The sequence below is a fragment of the Eriocheir sinensis genome, chromosome 7 (genome assembly GCF_024679095.1).
Source record: "Eriocheir sinensis breed Jianghai 21 chromosome 7, ASM2467909v1, whole genome shotgun sequence".
Taxonomy (NCBI): Eukaryota; Metazoa; Arthropoda; class Malacostraca; order Decapoda; family Varunidae; genus Eriocheir; species Eriocheir sinensis.
The window spans coordinates 1023125-1042874 of record NC_066515.1 but is presented as its reverse complement, the minus strand read 5'-3'; the positions used below and the strand labels follow the sequence as shown (position 1 = coordinate 1042874).

The 19750-nt window shown below is 44.9% G+C and overlaps 1 pseudogene; it reads left to right on the top strand.

The window, feature by feature from the left end:
- The first annotated feature begins 1118 nt into the window (after positions 1-1118).
- On the top strand, positions 1119-8337 carry LOC126995268 (putative nuclease HARBI1; annotated as a pseudogene).
- The last annotated feature ends 11413 nt before the right edge of the window (positions 8338-19750 follow it).

Sequence of the window (19750 nt, the reverse complement as noted above, 5' to 3'; positions counted from 1 at the left end):
ACATTTGTTTCATCACAATTTGTTTGCCCCCCTCCCTGACCTAACCTAACCTAACCTACAGGGGAAGGAAAAAAAAAATCCGATGCAAACAAATGTCAGACTGATAAAAAGCACACCGAAATATATTAGTAAAAATTTGTTTCATAAAAAAAAAAACATTCTGACCTCTAATGCCATTTTAGTAATTTCAGATAAGGTAATTATGAAGTAAATAGTAAGCCCGAGACTGAAACTCTATATGTATATATTTACAAAAGTGTAACCTCTTCCGTCTTCGAATCCTATAACCTAACCTGACCTACCTTAGTAGCGAATCTAGGGGGGAGGTGGGAGTTTAACCCCCTCAGCAGATCCTTTGGTTGAACATTGAGGATGAAATAGCACCCGGACTACCCTGTTAGACTATAAAAATGGCTCTTAAGAATATTACTGTCATTTTCGGACACAGGGAAGAATTGGTTTACAAACAGGGTAGTAGACGAGTGGAACAGGCTAAGTAATCTTAGATACCTTCAAGAAAAGGCTAGATGAGTTCATGGACGGGGAGGGTAGAGGGTGATTGATTACGTTAGGCGTACAAGAGGTGCCCAGTGTAGGCCATCTTATCTCTTGCAGACTCCTTTGTTCTTATGTTCATAAGTTAGGGTGAAGTTACAGGATTAGAGGGCAAAGAGGGATGCATTTTACCCCCCAAAAAATTACAGCGTACCAAGCCTAAACTACCCCGTTCTAACATAAAATATATCAGTAATTGTTACTCCTGTCGAAAGGAATGCACTTGTTTATGTTATCCATTATCAGGTGGTTTTATTTCACCTTTCCAGGTGTGCGCTGACCAGTGACTGCTTCTGTGTCTATCCCACAGCAATGGAACTTCTGGCAGCACATCTCTTTGAACGAAATCTGAGGCGTGAGAGGAGATACAGAGATCCATTTGACCCTCTTCAAGTGAGCGACGAGCGCCTTCTGAGGCACTATAGGATGCCTCGGCATGATTCTCAGACTCTGCGACGAGCTGTCTCCACTGATATCACGGGCAACAAAACGGGCTCATGATATACCCACTCACACGCAGGTGCTTGTAACTCTGCGCTTTCTTGCAAGTGGCACTTTTCCAAATGTTATTGCTGTTACCACAGGACTTACTCAACCAAGTGTGAGTCGAATCATTTCTAGTGGGACCAACATCCTATATGAGAAGGCTAAAATGGGAATTAAAATGCCAACCAATATCTATGATGTGAACAGAACAGCTGCAGCATTTAGCCTCATAGGTGGTTTCCCCAGAGTAATTGGTGCCATAGATTGCACGCACATACCTATTAAGGCACCTATTGAACATGAACATATTTATGTAAATAGAAAGAGTTTCCATTCTCTGAATGTGCAAGTCATTTGCAATGCTGAGATGCTGATTAAGAACATAAGAACGTTGGAGTCTGCAAGAGGCCGGTAGGCCTATACAAGGCAGCTCCTTTGACCCTAAGCTCCCGTGTATCTAACCCCACCTAATATCGCTGTCCATGAATTTATCTAATATATTTTTTAATGTGACAGTTGTATTGGCACTCACCACATGACTGCTAAGCCTATTCCACTCATCCACAACCCTGTTAGTAAACCAATTTTTGCCTATGTCCTTGTTGAATCTGAATTTATCCAGTTTAAACCCATTACTTTGTGTCCTACCCGGTTCTCTTACTAACAAAACCTTATGAATATCTCCCTTATTAAAGCCCTTCATCCATTTATAAACCTCGATCATGTCTCCACGCACCCTTCGCCTTTCTAGAGAATGCAAGTTTAATTGTTTGAGTCTTTCCTCGTATGGCAAGTTTCTCAACCCCTGTATCATCTTAGTCATCCTCCTCTGCACTGATTCTAACATTTTAATATTCATTCTATAGTAAGGTGACTTGAACTGAACCGTATAGTCAAGATGAGGTCTAACTAATGCTAAATATAGTTTGAGGAAGGCTTCGGCGCTTCTGTTGCTTACGCTCCTTGAAATAAATCCCAGTACCCTATTTGCTCGATTTCTAGCTTGAATGCATTGTGCCCCTGGACGGAGATCAGAGCTCACTTAGACCCCTAAATCTCTCTCGCACCCAGACCTGCTTATGAGAGTGTCATTTAAGCAATAGTTGTGAGAGGGGTTGTTCCTACCTACACTCAGAATACTGTACTTCCCTACATTGAACTCCATCTGCCATTTATCCGCTTTATTTACCAGCTTCAGTGTCAAGTATCCTGGGGCCACAAACGATGCCTTCATTTGGAGAATTTGCCCTTTAAGAGACAGATTTGAGGCTGGGACCTTCAGAGATTTTCATGTTAGGCAAGTTTCTTGCATGTTTCTTATATCATACAAAATTGAGTATGAAATGAACAAATTATTTTTTGAATTCTCACAGGTGCCCACAGTTCATCTGCTTGCTTGGGCTTAAAATTTGGACACTGGCTTATGACCAATTACTCTCTCAATTTTCACATTAATATTAAATTGTATTTGCTTTGCAAGAACCTCAAGTAAAGTCACTTAACCAGGGTTAGATAGTATTTTCCACAATCACTAATAACTTTAAATCCTTCCTTAGGAGACAGTGGATATCCCCTGGAACCATACCTGCTGACACCCTTCCATGACCCCATGACTGAAGGCGAGCGGCAGTACAACAGGAGCCACAAAACTACAAGGGTCATCATTGAACAAACCTTTGGTGTTCTGAAGTCTCGCTTTCGCTGCCTTCACCAAGTTCAGGTGGATCGCTGCTGTACGACCCCAAGAAGTGTGCTAAAATAGCTGCTACGTGCATGTGGCTCCATAATAGGTGCATACGAAGAAGAATTCCGATGATCGCACCAGTTGGGAATGATGATGATGTGAATAATGACAATGACATCATACACGGTGATCACAACCCCACAGGGCAAGATGTGAGGAGAGAAATAGTTGAGGGCTTCTTCACCTAAATGCAGACACTTAAGTGACTAAGTGATATAAGTTTATTACTGCTTAGGCTAATCTTTTTTCCTTTCATGAGACTTATACCTATGAGTAATATATCATTTGAAGAGGTCATTCTATTTGTACTTTTATGTTACATAGCAGGTGACATAACTATGATCTCATTTAATAATAGATCCTGAACACTGTTTTGATATTTTGTTACATGTTAATGCTAAATATACAGATTGTTTTTTTAATATTTATTTCTCTCTTCCCTCAAAATAATTACCAGTACAGTAACAAGAAAGTAAACTTTCAACTATAGCATTTGAATTCTAAGCTTTTATATAGATCACATTAATTTTTATCATAAATATATTTACTCTATCACAGCAGAGCAGCGCCTCTGTGGTGCAGTGGGACGGAGATGAGTGCTGCATCCACGCTGTCACTGCGTAAGCCCCCACGTTACCTTTACCTTATCACAGCATTATGAGACTACATATTACACTTTTGAGATCTAAAATACGGACTTAAAATAAGAAAAGTAACAAAGCTAATGGGACAGAGAAGAGTGCGGCAGCCACGCTGTCACTGCGTATGCCCGCCACTTTACCTTTACCTTATCACAGCATTATGAGACTACATATTGCACTTTTGAGATCTAAAATACGGACTTTAATAAGAAAGGTCACAAAGCAAATCCTTCGCCTTTACTAGACTTACTCTCTGACTCATAGTGTAGTTGTAGTGTGTGGTTGCACGGGCAACCTCGTTGGCCCCAACAGGACTGTTGCTGTCTGTACTTCCTTTGTGTTCCTTTGTATTTCTATCCATCTGAGGTTACTACGCTGTATACTTATCGAACAACAAAACACACTGTCATCTCCGAGACCTTTCTCGCAGATTACAGAGAGTGAATTATATTTCATTTTCAAGATAAATAAAATGTGGCTGGGTATCCACACAATGTATTTTGATATTTTCTATGCATGTACAACTCATGGCTGGGTTAAAATAGTCTTAAGAGAGGCAGGTGTGCGGGTGGTGGCAATAGTCGAGATGTTACACAGACTAGTCGAGATGTTAAATCTTTACATCTGTGTAAGGCCTCGACTACTGCCACCGCCCCCACACCTGCCTATCCTACTACAGACTGTTTTGAATGCCGTGCCATGAGTTGTATGTACATGCATAAAAAAAAGTGTTAAAATACCTTTCATATGTACAGCCAAGGTCTGCATCCCACCTCAGACTCTTAAGCCAAGGTCTGTATCCCACCCAGGCACTTAAGCCAAGGTCTGCATCCCACCCAGGCATTGAAGCCAAGGTCTGTATCCCACCCAGGCACTTAAGCCAAGGTCTGCATCCCACCCAGGCATTGAAGCCAAGGTCTGTATCCCACCCAGGCACTTAAGCCAAGGTCTGCATCCCACCCAGGCATTGAAGCCAAGGTCTGTATCCCACCCAGCCATTGAAGCCAAGGTCTGTATCCCACCCAGGCACTGAAGCCAAGGTATGTATCCCACACAGGCATTGAAGACAAGGTATGTATCCCACCCAGGCACTGAAGCCAAGGTCTGCATCCCACCCAGGCATTGAAGCCAAAGTCTGTATCCCACCAAGGCATTGAAGCCGAAGTCTGCATCCCACCCAAACATTGAAGCCAAGGTCTATATCCCACTCAGGCATTGAAGCCAAGGTATGCATCCCACCCAGGTATTGTAGCCAAGGTCTGCATCCCACCCAGGCATTGAAGCCAAGGTCTGTATCCCACCCTGAAGCCAAGGTCTGTATCCCACCCAGGCACTGAAGCCAAGGTCTGCATCCCACCCAGGCACTGACACCAAGGTCTGTATCCCACCCAGCCATTGAAGCCAAGGTCTGCATCCCACCCAGGCATTGAAGCCAAGGTCTGCATCCCACCCAGGCACTGAAGCCAAGGTCTGCATCCCACCCAGGCATTGAAGCCAAGGTCTGCATCCCACCCAGGCATTGAAGCCAAGGTCTGCATCCCACCCAGGCATTGAAGCCAAGGTCTGCACCCCACCCAGGCATTGAAGCCAAGGTCTGCATCCCACCCAGGCATTGAAGCCAAGGTCTGCATCCCATCCAGCCATTGAAGCCAAGGTCTGCATCCCACCCAGGCATTGAAGCCAAGGTCTGCATCCCACCCAGGCATTGAAGCCAAGGTCTGCATCCCACCCAGGCATTGAAGCCAAGGTCTGCATCCCACCCAGGCATTGAAGCCAAGGTCTGCACCCCACCCAGGCATTGAAGCCAAGGTCTGCATCCCATCTAGGCATTGAAGCCAAGGTCTGTATCCCACCTAGACATTGAAGCCAAGGTCTGCATCCCACCTAGGATTGAAGCCAAGGTCTGCATCCCATCCAGGCATTGAAGCCAAGGTCTGCATCCCACCCAGGCATTGAAGCCAAGGTCTGCATCCCACCCAGGCATTGAAGCCAAGGTCTGCATCCCACCCAGGCATTGAAGCCAAGGTCTGCATCCCACCCAGGCATTGAAGCCAAGGTCTGCATCCCACCCAGGCATTGAAGCCAAGGTCTGCATCCCACCCAGGCATTGAAGCCAAGGTCTGCATCCCACCCAGGCATTGAAGCCAAGGTCTGCATCCCACCCAGGCATTGAAGCCAAGGTCTGCATCCCACCCAGGCATTGAAGCCAAGGTCTGCACCCCACCCAGGCATTGAAGCCAAGGTCTGCATCCCATCCAGGCATTGAAGCCAAGGTCTGCATCCCACCCAGGCACTGAAGCCAAGGTCTGCATCCCACCCAGGCATTGAAGCCAAGGTCTGCATCCCACCCAGTACGGTACAAGCCCAGCCACATCTTTTACATCAGTCCTTGTCATCTGCGAGAAAGGTCTCGCAGATGACAAGATACACTGTTGCCAGATAAATAATCGATATAACCTCAGACGGAAATAGACTATAATGTAGTGCAACAATAAATAGAAACCTGGTGAAGGTAAACTGTAGTATCCTGGATGTAACACTGGCTGTGCCCCAGGATAGCAGTTTCTAGCCTCTCAAGGCTTGGGCTATTACTTCTAGTATGTCACCTATTCTTGTAAGGTGTCTATCCAGCACCTGTTGTGTTCATATTGTGTATCAATAACTCTTTGGAGGCTTGCAATCTCCTCAGGGGCACGGGTTGAGCTACGGCTGCTGGACAGGCCTCGTCTCGGAGTGCTGTTTGAAGAGTTCGGCTCCTCCCTGTGGTATGCATGTTCATTAGGAACATGAGCCGTGTCTTGGGCTACAGATGAAACCGTCACCTCTCGGATGGCTGAAGTAAGAGCACCAGGCTCCAGGAAAATGTTTGCATCCATATCCCTAGATACTGGAGACAACTCTGCCGTGCCCACCCTCTTGGTGGGGGTTCCTGCGAGGAGTTGAGGCGTCGAAGGTTTATATGCTGCCACACTAGTTGATCTGGGAGGTGCTGGCTCTTCATTCTCGATGGTAGCTGAAGCTGTAACAATATATATATATATATATATATATATATATATATATATATATATATATATATATATATATATATATATATATATATATATATATATATATATATATATATATATATATATATATATATATATATATATATATATATATATATATATATATATATATATATATATATGACACTGTGCTGCTGGCAGGTAGTGAAAGGGAACTTCTGAGAGCTGTTGAAGAATTTTATAGGGTGTGTGTGAGGAGGAAGCAGAGAGTAAATGGTGGAAAAAGAAAGGTGATGGTATTTGAGAGGAAGGAAGTATAAATTTTGGAATTTAGCACAACATATAGGGTTAATATGCCATTAGAGGTAGTGTAGGAAGGAAAGAGGAGGGTGGTGGTAAAAGAGTTCAAGTTTTAGAAACATGTTATGCAAGCATAGAGAGATGGATGGAGAAATAAGTGTCATGTAGGGCAGGTGTGACATAGGAAGACCACCTAGGCCTTCGCCGAGCCATTGGAGCCTTCCGCTCTTCAGTTGAAAGCCTGAATGCAGAGTCTGGTATCCCCTCACTTTCCCTACGCTGCTATGCCCGCCTTCATCAGTTTCCCATCGGTAAACTTTCCGTGACCTCTTCTCTCCTTCCTATATTCTCCTCCTCCCCACGGCTACCTCAGTACCTCACCCCTTCCCCTTTCGCTATACGAAGCAACAAGTTGGAGAGGATGACATGGAGCCAAGAGTGCAGAATGCTGAGATACATGGGGCATGTGAGATGGACAAGTAGGGTTTCAAACTAGGTGATAAGAATGTGTGGTGTGGAGGTGGTGCCCCTCTTGATCAAAGACGCTGACGTTAGGGTTGACTGAAGATCCGCTGGGCAGCATGTTGGTAACCCTCCGCCACTTGTCAATGGTTGAAAACTCTCAGCGTCTTGCGGTGGGAGTCGAGTCCTCTGGATCACCACGTACACACGCTGACCACTTGGCCACCGGTGCACCATACGCAATCTGCAGGTGTAAGCTGATATTAATTACATATTAATAATAATCGCCATATAAATTATGATCAAGAATGCCGAACATGTGGCCATTATGATTTCTTGTTTTGTTCTTATGCCTCCGACTGTGAGTTCTGCACATTTACATTTGAAAGTAATCTATTACTAACTGCAAGGTCTACATATATGCCTACCTATACTCAGAAAAAGAAGTTTCTAATAATTTCCTGCCTGACAACTTGACCAGGAATCAGTCTGTTGTTTCTCACAGGCTGAACTGGTACTTCTTCTGCAGCGATTCACTCAGTAGTTGTGCAGGAGCATACAAGAAGTCGCAATCTTCATAGTCTTCTTGGGGTCATACTGCAAACTTCCTCCTGACTTATGTAGGCACCTGCACCTTGACTTGAGGATCCCAAACGTCCGTTCGACAACGCATCTTGTCCTGCGATGACTTGTTGTATCGTTCCTCCCCAGGTGTTGTCGGGCGTGCAACTGGGGTCATCAGGAATGGCTCCAGAGGATACGCAGTGTCTTCTGTGAAGTTGAAAATTCATTAATCCATTATTAATCATTATGAAATGCATGAAAACTATCTTAAAAATTCTATTAATATCTATTGCTGTGATTGACATCTTTATCTCATGACTGGCCTTTTCACAAAGTACCCGAGTTACTTTATCAATGGCCCTTGATTGGTCCATTCCAACACCGTTTCCAATAACACCTTGAAAGCTGCCACTCGCAAAAACCTTAGTGTAGCCAGAACCTGGGTGTGTGTTGGGAGTGCATGTGCCCTCCTGGTTCTCCTTTCCAGGTGGGGGCGCAACTCATCACAGAGCCTGATGATTTCCTGACGGGGAAATCTATACACCTGCAACAGGTGTTCGTCACTGACATGTAGTGGGTTGAGTGGGTCCCGATATCTCCTTTCCCTGCACAGTCTGCGATTGAAAATGTATGCCGCAACAAGCTCCATCCGTGAAACACAGAAATAACTACATTACTAGAGAGGACTAGAACATACGGTAATTATTTAAGACACATAATTGTAACCTAATTAAATGGCCCTTAAAAGGTAAAGAAATATCAATGTTGCTGTTATCTAAAATAAACATTACTAGTGAGGACTGGAACATACGGTAATTATTTAAGACATAATTGTAAGTTAATTAAATGGCCCTTAAAAGGAAAAGAAATATCAATGTTGCTGTTATCTAAAAATAAATTGAGGACGTAAAGCAAATAACAATAATAATAAAGAAAGAAACATGTTTTAAAAATATGAGTACAGCTCCCCGAGCCAAAGCCTTCTTGGCTACACCTAAATCTCCACAACTAATGCACAAACCATGCATGAGTGACCATTGTATGACTCCTGCCACGTTGAAATAAAGCTATACACATGTATCTCCCTATTACAGCTTCATGGGATAAGAAATACTAATCCAAGCCACCTGAGCCAAAGCATTATTGGCTACAAATAAATCTCCACAACTAATGCACACATCATGCATGAGCGACCTTTATGTGACCCCTGACACGTTGAAATAAATATATACACATGTATGAAGGCTATTACAGGTGCATGGCATAAGAAATATTAATCCAAGCCACCCGAGCCAAAGCCTTATTGGCTACACCTAAATCTCCACAACTAATGCACACATCATGCGTGAAAGACGTTCCTGTGAACCTTGCCACGTTGAAATAAAGCTATACACATGTATGGAGGCTATAAGAGCTTCATGAGATTAAAAAATATTGATGTATGCCACCCAGGCCACCGCCTAAATCGGCTATACTTAAATCTCCACAACTAACCCACACATCATGCGTAAAAGGCGTTCCTGTGACTCTTGCCACCTTAATGTAAAGCTATACGTAAGTAGGAGTGCAAACACGTACCTTATATTGTGTATAGAGGTGGAGATGTGGATGAGGCGGAAACACTCCTTTAATGGCGACGGGTTAGGACGGAACTGGTCGAATCTAGCCCCGCTTCCGAGCAGTCAGGCTGAGGGGCGACCTGACGTCACAAGATGGCGCCTAGGACGTTTTTTGAACATCGCACGGGGCAGCACTTGCAACCACAATGGCGGATTTAGGACCAAATGTTGAGATACGACCGGTTGAGCATCCGCCGCCAGACCCATATGTATACAAAGGTCCTCAACGTGCTGCAGGGCTGTGGTCAGGGTTCCAGGGGAATCACACTGAATGAGGATGTCGTCAGCATAAATAACAATTTCAGTGCCCCGAGGAAAGGAGTGTCGGGCAATCGTATCCATAAGGATATTGAATAACATGGGGCTGAGGACTCCACCTTGAAGGGTGCCTAGGTCAAAGGACTCTTCAGTTGATACTGCACCCTGGGACCACACCCTAGCCCGTCTGTTGTACAAATACTCCCTAATCCACCCTAAAAGTTTCCCTTTCACACCTTTCATGATGAGTTGCTCTATGATAACATCTTTATTGGCCCTATCAAAAGCACCCTTGAGGTCTATAAAAGCTCTGCAGGTGACAGTGTCATTACTTAAACATTTAACAAAACAGCTGGCAGTGGAGCGACCCTTCATAAACCCATGGAGATTAGGGGACATCAAGTCACCCACCTTATAAATGAGACGTTGCAGGATGACCCTTTCCATTAGCTTGCATAAACAACTGGTGAGAGAAACTGGACGAAAAGTGCCGTCACCCTTAGGTATGGGAACAATGAGAGCAGATTTCCATGAAGGAGGCAAAACACTGGAGGAATACGACATGTTTAGGAGATCAAGAATGGGGTTATCAGGCAGGGCAAGGAGAGGGTAAAGGACATCATAGGTTAAACCATCCTGACCAGGGGCCGTCGACTTGCCAGGCCGAATAGCGCGAAGGAGCTCATCCAAAGTAAGAGGAACACAAGTGTCGTCTACCAGGGCCACATTATGATGTACAAGGGCCATGCGCCGCAGCTGATGGCAGGCAAGAGCATCTCGATGGGAGGCAGGCAGCCCAGCCACAGCAGAGGCATGCGTCCATGTTTGCAATAATGTCTGTGCCCTCCCAGCAGGATCAGGATCCCTAACGGGATGGTTAGGTTTGCCCCTAACCATGTTGACATGGAGCCAAATCCTCTGCAGTGTCTGAGTCTTACGCAGCTGCCCCAAGAAGTCACCCCAGTATCGCTGCCGAGCCTGTTGACGAAGGTCAGTGAGGTGTCGAGCAACAGACACCATTGCATCCCTGGCATCATAGTCGGTGGGGTCACGCTGCCACCGCCTCTGGTAGGTGGCAAGAGTTTGCTGGCAAGAAAGTATGACAGGATCCTTAGCATAAGAGGAGGAGCAATGAGTGACGGCATGTACCCTAGGAGCCCTATAAGATGGGGACACAAAGCCTTCAGTAACTGCAACAAGGCCCTGATACAAGGAATTAACATCAGAAAAGGTGGCCTTGGCGACAGTGTACCAAGACTCAACACATGAAACAAGCCTTGGCATTCGGGCAGCAGGAACAGTAAGCCTCTTTCTAGGTGTAATAGGCACAAAAGACCAAGGGAGAGTAGTTTCCAGAGCAAAGTGGTCGCTGAGTAAAGTAGGCAACAACCATGTCTCAATAGAGCACGGGGACATGTTGGACAGGGCTACATAGTCTAACCTGCCACCTTGAGTATGTGTAGGGACACTGTCACCTGTGAGCGTTACGGTATATGTGGCGTCAAGAAAAGCTTTCCAACGAACCCCGTTTACATTGGTGGTCAAATGACTGCCTAGGTCCTTATGACGAGCATTGAGATCCCCCATTAGCAATGATTTTTCTTCCAAGAAGCAACCTGGGAGGTTGTCAGCACGAAAGGCACAAGCATGGATATACAAATTTATACAATACAGGGGACCATTAGGAACATGCAGACACACAATAAGAAACTCCATACCCCCAGTAACCCCCATCTCATGAAAAGTAACAGGAAGTCCATGTTTGACATATGTTGTTAACCCTCTACTGCTACCATCTCCAGGTCCTAGAGAGTGAGTCACATAACCTCTCAACTGTGGCACCTCGGGCCCGACCTCCTGTAGGGCAATGATGTCGGGTTGCTGTGTTATAGCATACGAGTGGAGATCAGTGAACCGGGCACGCAGCCCGTTAATGTTCCAGGTCAGGAAGCGATAGGTCGTGCAGGCCATTACGAGGGCAAGGAGATACGCAGGGGCTGCTGCTGAGTGCCATTCATTTTTGCGAGGATGGCCTGCATGGTAGTGAGCATGCCCGCTACCGAAGTCTCCAGCGAATCCAGCCGAGAGTAGACTGCGGTCAGGCCAGAGTCACCCACAATCTCTGCACCGCTGCCGGAGGTGTGTGAAGCTACATGGGTTCCCTTAGCCTGCACAGTAGGAACTGGACTGAGAAGAGTACTGGCTGCTGCCTGAGGCTTAGGATCGGCTGCCGGCGAGAGCGGCAGAGAAGAGGACCCTGCAACATCAGCAGTCACAGGAGACGGGCCAGGAGGGGTACATGGAGCAGGGGGAACAGGGCGAACTTCCACAGCAGTGAGGCGCACAGAAACTTGAGCAAGAACAACAGGGAGGTTGGCTATTTCCTTTTGGAGGGAGACCAGGAGGTCAGCAGCAGGAGCGGAGACTAGTGGACCCCCAGCGGGGACTGCAGGGGCAGGTGAGGACTCACTGACAGTGCCAGCGGAGGGTTGTCGAGGTCCAGAGCTTGGTAGAGGAGTTTCTCAGGCATTATGGGCAGGGGGCGGTGCAGGGCGGTAGGCTGCAGGAGGGACATTTTGACGGCTGAAGGTGTCCGACTGCTCCCGAAGGGAGCTGAAGAAGGGGGCAGGTTTCGCAGGACACGCCCTGCATTGGGCATTATGAGGGTCACCACAATCGCAGCATCGAGGAGGAAAGGAGACACCGTCCTGGATACGTTTCTGACACTCCTCCGAGAGGTGGCGGCCAGCACAGAACCGACACCGAGGCAAGGATCTACACTTCCAGTCCTTATGACCCCAGCGACTGCAATGGTGGCAGAGGTCAGGCTCATGTCGGTAAGGAGTGACCCGCTTCCTTCCCAGGCCACATATCCACACTTCATCAGGGATCGCCCTGCACCGAACCAAGTAGTTGTGGGCGCGCCTCCTGACCCACAAACCGCCTCCTCAGTGACAAAAAGCCCGGAGGAGTGGCTAAGCAGTTCACTGACACATAGGTGGGCACACCATGAACAAGAACAGTTCTTGGTGACCCTTCCAACGGGACCAGGACCTCCCCCAGAAAGCCCTGCGTCACAAGCTGATCGTACACTGGCCCAGTATCCAGCGTGATGTAAGGAACGTTCCTACCCTCCTTGAACAGCGGGTTGCCCTCTGGGTGCTGTTTGAGAAGTCCCATGAACCACAGGTGGTTGGCAGCCGTCGTCTCCTGACCTGTGGTGAGGGGCCACAATAAACTACGCCGTGTCTTGGGCACCTGTCCCTGGGTAACAGTAACACCCGCAGCTGCTGAGATATCCATACCGTGACCCTCTTCCGGGGCAGGAGGGACGAGAGCCGCTTCTACAGGGGCGGGAGGACTCAGCTGAGGCACGGGCGGCGAGGAGGGTGACTCCGAGCGTGACTTTTTTTTCCATGGTGTCGGGCGATGGCGAGGAGGTTGAGGAGGCGTCACTGGTTATACTACCGGCTTGAGTGTTGGCAGGACTCCGTGACCGGTCTCTGGGCTCATTCCCAGGGAGGGAGTAAGCACGCTTCCACTGGAGAAGCTGCCTGGACCGAACAAGGCAACGTTTTTTGGCTTTGCTAGTCATAACAAAGTCAGCGTGGGGGACGGGAACGTAAACCAAGCAGCCCGCAAGCGGGCAGCAGGAGAACTGTGCTAATCAGACTTTCTATACAACAAAGTGAAGTCATTCTTTGTTGATTTATAACATAAGGTACTGACTATCATGTGTATGAAGGTACCTCAAGCTAACCTAACCTAATCTAACAAAACCCAAAGCAGTTACTGTATAAATTTCATAAATGCTCCCTTATTAATGAAACTTTCTATACAACAGAGTGAGGTCATTCTTTGTTGATTTATACCTTAAGATGCTGGCTATCAAGTGTCTGAAGATAGCCTAAACTTAACCTAACAAAACCCCGAACAGTTATTATAGGTCTTGACTCAGAAAATTAATATATGCTTCCTTACTAATGAGACTTTATATACAATAAAGTGAGGTCATTCTTTGCTGATTTATACCACAAGGTGCTGGATATTATGCGTTTGAAGACACCCTAAACTTAACCCAACCTAACCTAACAAAGCCCCAAACAATTACTATAGGTCTTGACTCAGAAAATTAATATGTCTTCTTTCTAATGGGACTTTTTATACAACAAAGTAAGGTCATTCTTTGTTGATTTATATCATAATGTGCTGGTAACCATGTGTTCAAAGATACCTTAAACTTCCTAACAAAACTCAAAACAGTTATATACGTCTTCACTCAGAAAATTCATATATGCTCCCGTACTAATGAGACTTTATATACAAGAAAGTAAGGTCATTCTTTGTTGATTTATACCATAATGTGCTGGCTGTCATGTGTTTTAAGATACCCTAAACTTAACATATCCTAACCTATCAAAACAACGAACAGTTTCAATTCATCTCCTCTCAAAAAATTCAAATATCCTTCCTTACTAATGAGACTTTCTATACAACAAAGTGAGGCCTTTCCTGTATTCCTGCTTAATTTACACCATAAGGTGCTGTCTATCATGTGTTTGAAGATACTCTAAACCATAACCTAACCTAACAAAACCACGAACACTTACTATACATCTTGACTCAGAAAATTCATATAAGCTTGCTTACTAAATGACTTTCTATAAAACACAGTGAAGGCTTTATTTGTTAATTTATGCTATAGGTGTCTGGTTATCATGTGTTTGAAAGTTCCTTAAACTTAACCTAACCTATTGGAAACACAATTTTTGTTGCTTAAAACTTTTTTTTTAATTACTAGTTATATTAACCAACATTTATTGACACACAAATTCCCGGTCCCTGAAAATCCTGAAATCTTTCCTCGGAAAGTTAATATTTTTCGGAAATTTTCCCACCCTTGGCAACACTACTGTTGACATTTCTTTCCTTGCGCTTTTTCAGTAAAGCTCTCGTCCCATCCGACAAAGTCATACTGGTCCCCGTTCCAAGCAAGCCTGGCAGCACGACTTTGCGATGTTCTCCGTTATTACACTTTATTTAATAATACCTATAAGAATTCCAATAATTTTCATATACTACAAATGCAAAAAACGTCATGCATGCATTGGAACTATATGGAGTTCATTGACACCGTTCACAAGAAGCGAGTATTAGAAATCCCTGTGGTACGAAAACGGGCTCTCGAGTAATAAGGAGCCCTTGCGCAAATCCACGGACAACGAGGTACTTTGACCACTCAGAATCAACTTTTAACAGCGCTGACCAACCATGGCCAGGCAACGCATACACGTATCATATGAGACGATACTGGGTTGACGTACAGCGAGAAAGTGTATGGAGTTTGCAAGTTAACATTTGTAGAGTTATTCTTGTGTCGTCGTTGTATGTAGCGTGCTGAATTAGTGTAAAAAGATGTTCACCTATGAATCGTTGCGCTTGCTGACACAAGAAAGAGCGGGAGATAGACACAATGGGATTACACTCATATTTATTTTGTTAATGGCAGAGGAAATGCAGTTACGAAGTTATGATAAGCTCACCGATCACTAATTTGCTTACGCCTTCCCCAAGCGGATCAGGCGAGGATTCAGCGTCCTGCTGGTGTGTGATCTGAACTACGCCATGCTACAAGAGAAACTACCGCCAAAAACAGATCTTTGGTTTGTATTTCTCCATAATTCAAGCAGGTTTGTCAATTGTAAAAAAAAAATGCATACAATCTCTTCCTCATAAACAATAGTGAATTTGATGCATCCAGATGCCCTCAGGATAGCATGGTAACATGATAAATGGTATACTATTTATCTATTTATCAATTTACATTTTTTTTTTCATAAGCTAGATGCATGAAGGCGTACATGTAGATAAACTTATAAAACAGATTACATATATGTCTGCAACGAAGGTTTCCAGTAAATATAATAAGCCAGGACGAGTAACATGTTATATTATTTCCAAGCCAAAGCTTCAGTAAGTGCACAGTGGCAGTTGTCACACTCAAGCCTACGATGAAGTAACCTTTTTGACAGGAGCTGCTGCCTCCCTCCACCGGCTGCAGGTGATGGCTGTAGCTGCTGGGCGAGGCTTGTCCTGAGTCTTGACCCTGAGCTTATGCAACCCCATGCGCTGGTCTTTGGCACACAGTTCTGCACAACAGAGATTATGTGATTATTAGCGTCATATATACCAATAATAATGCTTACTGCATATACCTCTATTATTCATACCCCACGGATATCCATACATCCATCGAATTGTGTTCCATTTTAACTCATGGAATTAATTATATAGAACATGTTTTGGTGCCCATGATAAGTTTTCTGAATACATGTAATCTCAGACTAGTCTCTAGGCCTGTGCGTGCGTATTCTATGTATTGTCGTGGCAAGAAGTCAAATACATTTGTTTCTCTGAACACTCGCGCATGGAACACATTCGTGTGGCATTAACTAAAGCTTTGTGACTGCGTCTATATTCTGAGCCATGCCATGGTGGCTCGCCACTGGTGGTTGTGAAAGACACCATTAATTTATATGGGAGACCCAGCATCCGTTGCCTAAAACTGACGCCGTGACACTTTTGTATTTCAATAAAAATAATTTTTTGCATGTTGTTTGTCTTGAATCATTCGCGTGTTTGTCATAACTGAACGCTGATTCCTTTTCGTTAAGTCTTGCATAACAATATTTTTGCCTTAAGATAACTGTACACCCTCATGTTGCACGCCCTCGTAGCCAACCGGTTAGCGTTCCTAGCTGCGAATCCGCGGACCCGAGTTCGAACCCCTGCCCGGGCATTCGGCGTGCAGTTCACCCAGCTGTTCATCCTCCCTTTCGGGCTATAGTATTTCCACGAGAAATTGGCGGGTGGGGTGGTGGCGGCTGCAGGGTCAGCCCCGCCCCGCACCTTGCCGCACACTCTCAACACCTCTCGCTTCCTCTCATATGTCAGCTATTTTCTACCTTTAAATGAATTTAATTAAATAATTGGATAATCCAATAAGGTCATATAGTGTTAAGATTGTTTCGTTTTTAGGATAATAACAAAGATTTTGTATAAATATCACGACACTTGACAATGTTGTATTCCAACGTTGTCACTGTGTTCAACCTGAGCCAGGTCACTTCCCTCAAGGTCACGTACCAGGATGGAAGGCTCAGCGTGTGTCCCGCCTCTCCCAGCTCTCCCTCTCCCTGCCTCTCCACGCCTTAGTCGTGGCTACACAGCCGCGAGAAAGAACTTATTCACAATGTAAACAAATACTTTTTAGACGAGAAAGCCAACAGAGGATTTATCATACCAACCGCAAGAGTAACTGCAAGAACAGCGAGAGCCACTAATGTTAGTGAAAGAAATGTTGAAAGAGTTTGCGTTAAACTGAACCACGATTGTATGACGCAGAGGTCACCAGGACAGCCTGTATTCTCGTCCCCGAAGAAGCCGGGCCGTGCTGCAGCAGTGAGAGCTGGGAGAGGCGGGACACACGCTGAGCCTTCCATCCTGGTACGTGACCTTGAGGGAAGTGACCTGGCTCAGGTTGAACACAGTGACAACGTTGGAATACAACACTGTCAAGTGTCGTGGTATTTATACAAAATCTTTGTTATTATCCTAAAAACGAAACAATCTTAACACTATATGACCTTATTGGATTATCCAGTTATTTAATTAAATTCATTTAAAGGTAGAAAATTGCTGACATATGAGAGGAAGCGAGAGGTGTTGAGAGTGTGCGGCAAGGTGCGGGGCGGGGCTGACCCTGCAGCCGCCACCACCCCACCCGCCAATTTCTCGTGGAAATACTATAGCCCGAAAGGGAGGATGAACAGGTGGGTGAACTGCACCAGTTCAGAGGAGGATGACCAAGATGATTCATGGGCTGAGGAACCTCCCATATCAAGATAGGCTGCAACATCTCAACTTACATTCACTAGAAAGACGAAGTGTGCGGGGACATCTGATAGAAGTATTCAAATGGGTCTAGGGTTACAACAAAGGCGATAAAAGTAAAGTACTGAGAATTAGCCAACAGGATAGAACACGCAGTAATGGATATAAATTGGAAAAGTGTAGATTTAGGAGGGAAATAGGCAAGCATTGGTTTAGTAATAGGGTGGTGGGGGAATGGAATAGACTCAGCAATCACATGATGAGTGCAGGTACGATAGTTTCTTTTAGGAGTAGACTGGATAGGTAAGCTACATGGACGAGGATGACAGGTGGTAGTGGGGGGAATCTGGAGCTGCCCCGTGTAGGCCACTAGGCCTCTTCCAGTCTCCGTATGTTCTTATGATCAAGAACAACTAGGCCACCACCACTACTACCATAACTATTACAATCACTGGTGTCACAACCACCACCTGCTTATCTGCCATGAGTTGTGGCCTTGCTTTTTTTTTAAATCACCTTTACTGTACCGATTCTTTCAAAACTTACCCGAGTTTGATGGTACACGGGACATCATTCCACCCGAAGCTTTTCATCCGCATCTCGCCGCAGTCTTCACTTCGGTGAAAGTCGTCGGGTTGTCCTTTCTCCCACCTGGAGATCACACACATTTATGACGAAATGCAAACATTATACATATATATATATATATATATATATATGTATATATATATATATATATATATATATATATATATATATATATATATATATATATATATATATATATACAGTAAAACCTTTATAACTCGGCATGATAGGGGCTCCCAGTTTTGCCGAGTTATTCAGTTTTCCGAGTTATACAAATCCCTCATTCCCCTTCCCCCCTATTGCATATAGTCAAAATTTTTAAAACACTACATACACTACACAGCAGCAGTAAAAGCTTAAATTAACACATGCAAATGATGGGGCTGCTGTAGTCATGTAGTCCAAGCAGATAACACGTGGGTGTTTGAGGAACGAGCAGGGAGAGTGAGTGTACATGTTTTTAATACAGGAATAGCGCGGGCAAGCCTTGACGAGTGTAAACCACGAGATATGGAGATAACTCGGCAGCATACCGAAATCAATTAGAGTGTGCTGGAGAGTGAGATCAGGTGGCCCAAGTGTGGAAACATTTTCTAAGAAAATGTGGGTGAGGCACGCCAAGTGTAGACGACAGGATGTGGTTAAAACTAGGCAATATGCCGTGATGCATGAATTTTTCAATTTCTTTTTTTATTTGTTTTAATTTAATTTTTTTTATGAATATTTCGTTGCATTGCCGAGTTTATATATATATATATATATATATATATATATATATATATATATATATATATATATATATATATATATATATATATATATATATATATATATATATATATATATATATATATATATATGGGGGGTTGGCTACGAGCTATGTGTTGGTCCTCATGGATCTGGTACCAGGAACATCAGCAGCTCTCTCCTCCTGAATTTTGCAAAATCCAGAAGGTTGAGAATTGCGGGTTCCTGGTACCAGAGACCAGAGCTACACCGCTGGACTTGGTATAGCGATGCCGGAGGGGTAGCTAAAGAGATCGACCACATTCTCGTAAGTACTCGTTGGAGGATCCTTCAGAACTGCAGGGTTTACCGGAGTGCTGAGTTCTTTGCAACTGACCATAGGCTTGTTGTTGCAACACTCAAGATTCATGTCAGGTCAAGAAGAATCTCGAGATGCAACACTACTGTGTTCCATCTCGGAGGCTGAAGGACCTCTCATGTGCTCAGGAGTATGCAGTGACAGTCTCAAATCGGTTCGAAGTGCTTGGCACCCTGGAGGACCCTGTAGAGTTGTGGGATACCTTCAAACGTGAGACTCTGCAAGCTGCCAAGGAGTGCATTGGAGAGTGCCTGATATCTAGGAGTGGCTTTGCCTCGGTGGAGACGCTGGAGAATATTGAGGAGAGTCGCGCTGCCAGACTTGCTGGGAACTGGGACCAATACAGGGCTCTGTCACGTAGGACCAGAGCTCTCCTGAGGAGAGACAAGGAGAGGTATGTCAGGGGTCTCGCTGAGGAAGTCGAGGGCCATTTAAATGCGAATGACCTTCGACCTGCTTACCGAGCCCTGAAGAAGCTCCGCTCTAAGTCTCCCTCTCAGGTGAGCGCTATCCGAACAGCTGAC